Below are 6,043 nucleotides of genomic sequence, written 5' to 3'. Positions count from 1 at the left end.
GGAGTAAAGCTACCTCCCAGTGCTGTCAGGATCGAGAGTCCCATGCCAAACCAATGCTACACTAAACTAAAGAAGCCCGTATTGAAGAACCAACATTAATCTAAAACCATCGTGGGGCTTTACATCGCTTGTATAGTTTGCAGATGATGCTGTCGATAGCTGCCTAGTAAAGCCGTCAGAGGATCAAAGCAAATCACAAAATGACTAAATATCTCGTGGGTGAACGGCCTCATGTCAGTGTCCAACTGGCACGCGACGGAACACAGCTGTAGACTGCTGAGATATGTGCTAGAAGAACTCCTCAGGAGCAATAGAATTTCCAGTGAGCCAGCAGACATTATGAATTGGCGGGTTGGAAAGTCACACATTGCAGTTTTAACATTACGTGGTATCTACTCAAAAAGTAACTGCTGTTCTTATTTTGGGATGAAGAGCATCTGTTCATCCACTACTCTGGAACATTGAGGACTCTATATTGTTGGCTGCCACGACCCGCCAATGAGCCAAACTCAGCTATGGAAAAATGCAGACATAGAAAAGGATCAAGGTTCGCTACTAATATGGGTAAATCAGCATTCAGCTGTTCTGGTAACCTTCGACAAGTTGTTACACCGGGCATCGTATTTTCGAAAGCAGACACCATACAGAGCATAGTTTGTTAATACAGTGTATTTCATCAGTATTTTCCACTCAATGACGCAATGACACTGTGGCGCTGTATGGTTACTCAGCTGTGGCGGAAACGTTGGTCGAAGGCTGAACTGAATAGGTATTCACAATTCTATCTATGTGTTCTTCACGGATTTTTGAAATGAGCACTGTGGCTATGCCTGAACCGGTGCCACCAGCCAATGAATGTGTAAGCTGAAAACCTTGTGGGCTGTTTCAGTTTTCGACCTCTTTCCGTAGTATGTCGATTACAGTATCTACAAGTTCAGCGCCCTCCGCAAATGGTCTTTCGCCCAATTATTTCCACCTTCATTTTGTTCGAAATCCAAACTGTCTTACCGGAAAAGCAGGCCAAAGGTCTCTGAATGTAGTGAATCCAGTTTTCCTGGCCCCAAGTTTGCCAAAACCAAGCGAGGGATTATTTCACACCAGATGCGAGGCGGTAGTAAATATCACCTAGTTCCAGCTGGAAAACTGGATCTCCTTGCTAGGAACCTGCGAATCAATTTTTTTTTTCAGTTGAAATCGTTACGACTATGCTTATTTGTCTTAAACTCAGTTTTTTCATAAAGCAGTTACTCCTTCAGAACTAACGTGTTTGATTTGCATGTGATGGTCGCATTGCTGCTTTCCTGGTAAGTGATTTCATTTGAGAATTAGAATCAGTAATTTTCATAAACTAAGAATTTCACTCATTCCATAACTTCATCTTCAAGGTGGTAGCCGTAGTGCTACATAACAATTCATAAGTATTGATCCACCTTGCTTGTAATTGAAAGTCCTCCAGATCAAACACAGTTATTATTCAGTATAAAGGAAATTCAGGTTCTCTTGTGAAACATTAAATTCATCGTTCAGAGCGGGCGACCAAATCTTCGTACCTATAGTTCGCACCGCCTATGGGCTTCGGTCCGACAGATACGAGTGAGGTCAATATGGAATATGTAGGAACTGAACTGATATCTGTACCCTTACAGCAAGCAACTCACGTCGTCTCCTAAATCGTTTAAATATATTAAGAACAGCAGAGCGCCTCTAATGCACCTTGGGGAACCGCAGATATAACTTTAGTTTCGTTAAACAGCTTCCCATAAATTACTATGAACTGTGATCTTTTCGACAGGAAATAAAGAATCCAGTCGCAGAACTGAGACGATACTCGACAGGAATGCAATTTGATTAGAAGCCGCTTATGAAGAACGATGTGAGAAGCCTTCTGGAAATCTAGAAATATGGAATCGACTTGACATCCTGTGTGAACAATGAGCCAGTTTTGTTTTAGAGGAACATTGTTTTTTGTATTTGTGCTGGTGCCAGTAGATCGTATATTTGGAGGAATTTCTTAATGATAGAACACAGTATAGTTTCCAAAATTTTGCTACAAGTGAATGTAATTATATAAGTCCGTAATCAGTAGATTAATTTTATTTTCCTTCTTCTGGTTTGGTGTGATCTGTGTAACTTTCCGGTCTTTAGGTGTGATCTTTGATCAAGCGAGTGGTTGTATTCGACTGCGGAAAACGGAACTACGTCATCAGTATACCCTGAAATGAACCTAAATGGTGCACTATCTTGACTGGATTACTTTCCTTAACTGATTTAAGTTGCTTCACTACACCGAGCCTTATCTTCATCCAAACTACTCATGTCCGCAGTTGTGAATGTTTCGTATTCAGGAATATTAACTGCATCTTCTTTGCATAAAGGATTTCGGAAAACAATGCTTAGTAACTTAGCTTTAGTGGTGTTGTCATTGTTAACATTACCATCGCTATCATGCAGAGACTGCATTCATTGTTTTTCCAAAGAAAACACGCTGAGTTATTAGCTGTAAATTATTTTCATTTGTTTACTGCTAGTCAGTTTCGACATATTGTCAATATCAAGCAAGTAGGCTATACAGTCGAAATTGGCCAATGGCAAAAAAACAGTAAAATGTTACATCCGAAGACAGACAATGTTTTATTTTGAAAAATGTGTCGAGGCTGTGGGACAGTGCACAAACGAAATTATCAAGGTATTTTTGTGCCTTGCCACTCGTCTGTTCAGAATGTCTTTGGACTTTCTGCCCGATTTCGAGACTGAGTCTCGTTATGGGAACTGTTGAAAGTATCTCGAGCTTTTGCGTTCTTTGAAAGGTGGGATGCTTTTTTCGTTGCTCCCAAGGTGTCCTGACCACGGGGAATCTTTTCCGACTCTTTAATTTACTTATTATGAAACTTTAATTACTGTCGAAACTAATCCTTTGAGCACGAAATGTAATCGCAAAGTGCGAATACTGTACCACAACACCTATGCAATTTACCGGAGACTTATAAAAATTTGTGCTGGCTCGGGACTCGAGCCTGAATTTTCCAACTGTCGTGAGCAGTCGCTGTATCCACTTCGGCTACCTGAGCATGCTCCCAGGACTTACCCAAATCTATATGTCCCGGAGTCTGCTTCCGACAGGTATGTGATTCACCCTTATGGAGACTCTTATTCTATTTTTCTAGTTAGGTTGCCTTGGCTTTGGCATGAAAAACATTAGCGCAGTGTCCATATTTGGCAGTGTCTGGTGCAGTGTTCCTTCGGAAATGCATACATGTCTGAAGGAACAGATGCTGCTGATGATCGATAGCTGTATTAAATCATGAAATGTAATTTAAAATTGCAAATATGGTACTACAACAGCTATACAATTTACTGGAAACACATGAAAATTTGTGCCGGGCCAGGATTCGATGCTGGATTACCGCTTTTCACAAGTGGCCACCCTAACCACTTCGATTTCCTGAGAATGGTTCCAGCACGAACCCCAAACCCGATTTCTCCCTATGTCTGCTTCTCACAGCGCTCGCACAATTTTGTGGTTCCCATTTAGGGAGAGATTTATTTTATTTTTCTCGTCAGATTGCCATGGCTCTGACATTAAATACGTTCTATTTTGCAGGACTATAAAGTACAAACACTGAACTTACGTATTGCATGCCAAAGCCAAGTCAACTGACGAGAAAAATTAAACATCTGACGCTATGTGGGAGTCACATAATTGTGCGAGCATTGTGAGAAGCAATCGCTGGGATTTATGGAGATTTGGAACGGTCCTGGGAGCATGCTTAGATAACCCCAGTGGTTAAAACGAGTGCTTGCGACAAGCGTGAAATCCAGCGAGTCTTACAGCACAAATTTTATATTCTGTATAGGATTTTATAACCTGTATAGGATTTTATAACCTGTATAGGTGTTGTAGTACTATATTAGCAATTTGCGAAAAAATTGGTGATTTAGTATGGTTATCGATCGTCAGCAGTGTCTGTTTCTTCGAACATACATACATGTGTAAAGGAACATTCGATCTAACTATACAGACACTGTAAAATACAGGCGGTGCGCTAATTTAATTCTTTGAATATGTTGCACATTTGGTGGACGCCTACAAAATAGTATGTGAGGAATGGTGACTGTCTCTTAGGGAAGACGTCAAGAAATAATATATATATTTTTCGTTTTCTACAACCCATTGCCATTTTCGAGACTACTTTATCCTTCGAATGTTGCCAGAAAAATCTAGGAATTGTTATTGGCAGAAATATAAACTATTTTACTAAAATGTTTTTTGGGAGGGGTGTCATGACCCTCCAGTTGGATCTTTGGCTGACGCCATTGGGTACTGACCGTCCCATGTAACACGGTTACGAGGTCGAATGGCAGTGTCGTTGCGTCTGCTTCCGAGAGCGTGGGGAGGGAGGAAGAGAGTAGCTTCTCCGATGGGGGGGGGGGGGGGGCGGGGAGGGGCGCTTTCCGCTGCGGCCGGCGCAACTTTCACTGTGGGCGGCGCGGGGCGGCGATGTTCCGGCTCGCGGCGGCCTTCAGTCGTCCGCGCGACTCTGCGCGAACAGCACAGCCGCTGGTGCCGCGCCGTGCCGGTGCAGTGAGGTGCGCAGTGATCCTGGCCGCGTGGTGCGTCGACTCGCGCGACACCGCTCGCCGCCCCCGCATCGCTCGCTTGACCTCGACACCGAGGCCGCCGCCCCCGCCGCCTCCGCCACCCCCGCCCCCGGCCCGGGGCCAGCCCCGCCTGGGACGCAGCCGACATGACAAGGAAGAAACTCGGCCAGCACCCGCTAAGGTGAGCCAGTTGGAGCGCACCACCTCTGCTACCCCCTCCCCTCCACGGAGTGCGACTGGCGAGAGGTGCGCCCGTGTAGACGCCGTGCGTAGTCCTCGCACTCGCATGTCAGTACCACGCAGTATGCCGTCGACGCACCTGTCCTCCTCAGCCAACGGACACTTGCTTTGATCCAATGCTACCATATTGTGTACGTGAGGTGGAGGCTATTCTGCTTTTTGAATAATAATGTCTCATATTTCTAAACGAGATAAACTATATAATAACACCATAACATTTCGACAATTTCCTAGCGCTTTCAATAACGTCGCAACTGTACAAAATTCAGCGTCACCTTTTAAATCCCTTGCAGCTACGACAGCCAACGTACTATGCTACGATATCATTCAAAAGTGCGATCAGTGGATTACAGCAGTGCTCTTAGAAAAGTAGAAAGAGAGAAAAAGCTCGAGAGAGCCGTACATTGAATCGGTTCACCTGTCAAAGCTTTCGATCAGTCTTACAATCATTTTATTTTATCGATGCGACTGGTCGGTAGCATTCAGTCACTTTATTCGCGCTTCACGCAATTCGACAACACCTTTCGAGAGGCAATGCTATCCTCGTCATCAGGCTGCCACCACTCTACCTGTATGGTTAAATCAGTAAATATGCGTGGTTCATAAAATAACGACACATTCGACAATGGGTCTTCGTCTCGCGTTAAAATCACATACTTTTGTACTTGTCAGTCGCAGCATATACCGCGACCTCGTAACAGACACAGCTGATGGAGAGGGACCGATCTCAAATGTGTGTGTGTGGTTCTTTTTATTTTTAACGACTGACAACCCTTCTGCTCAGAAACATTAATATATGTGTGCATCCAGTGTTAAAATTTGTGATGAAGAATATCTTAGTAGTTCAGGAGCAAAGAAACATTTTTATTGTGTTGCATTACTTTTATGCCTCTGAAACTCTATACAGTCTTGCCGATGTAGATTGTAATCTAATGCCGCCTGATGTTAGCTCTAAAAAAAAAAAAAAAAAAAAAAAAAAAAGTATTGACAGTGATACTGGCAAGATATCAGCCCCAGGAATTTCAAGAGTTTCGAGAATGTTTTAATTTCAAGTTTGGAGTCGGATAACTTTATAACAAAAGAATAACTTTTGTGATATAGTTACAAATGAACGATTTTCGAATTTTTTCACTTACTTGTACTGTGAAGCCTTGCTTCTGGCCAAATTTCATGATTATACGTAAACAGCAAGTACCTTATAAGC

General features: G+C 43.1%; 1 pseudogene; it reads right to left on the bottom strand.

Moving 5' to 3' along the window:
• Positions 1 to 448: 448 nt before the first annotated feature.
• Positions 449 to 4,965, bottom strand: LOC124606328 (annotated as a pseudogene).
• Between the last annotated feature and the right edge of the window lie 1,078 nt (positions 4,966 to 6,043).

This window comes from Schistocerca americana, chromosome 3 (assembly GCF_021461395.2).
Source record: "Schistocerca americana isolate TAMUIC-IGC-003095 chromosome 3, iqSchAmer2.1, whole genome shotgun sequence".
Classification (NCBI taxonomy): Eukaryota; Metazoa; Arthropoda; class Insecta; order Orthoptera; family Acrididae; genus Schistocerca; species Schistocerca americana.
The sequence above is the reverse complement of the archived record's forward strand: the minus strand, read 5'-3'. Positions and strand labels throughout refer to the sequence as shown.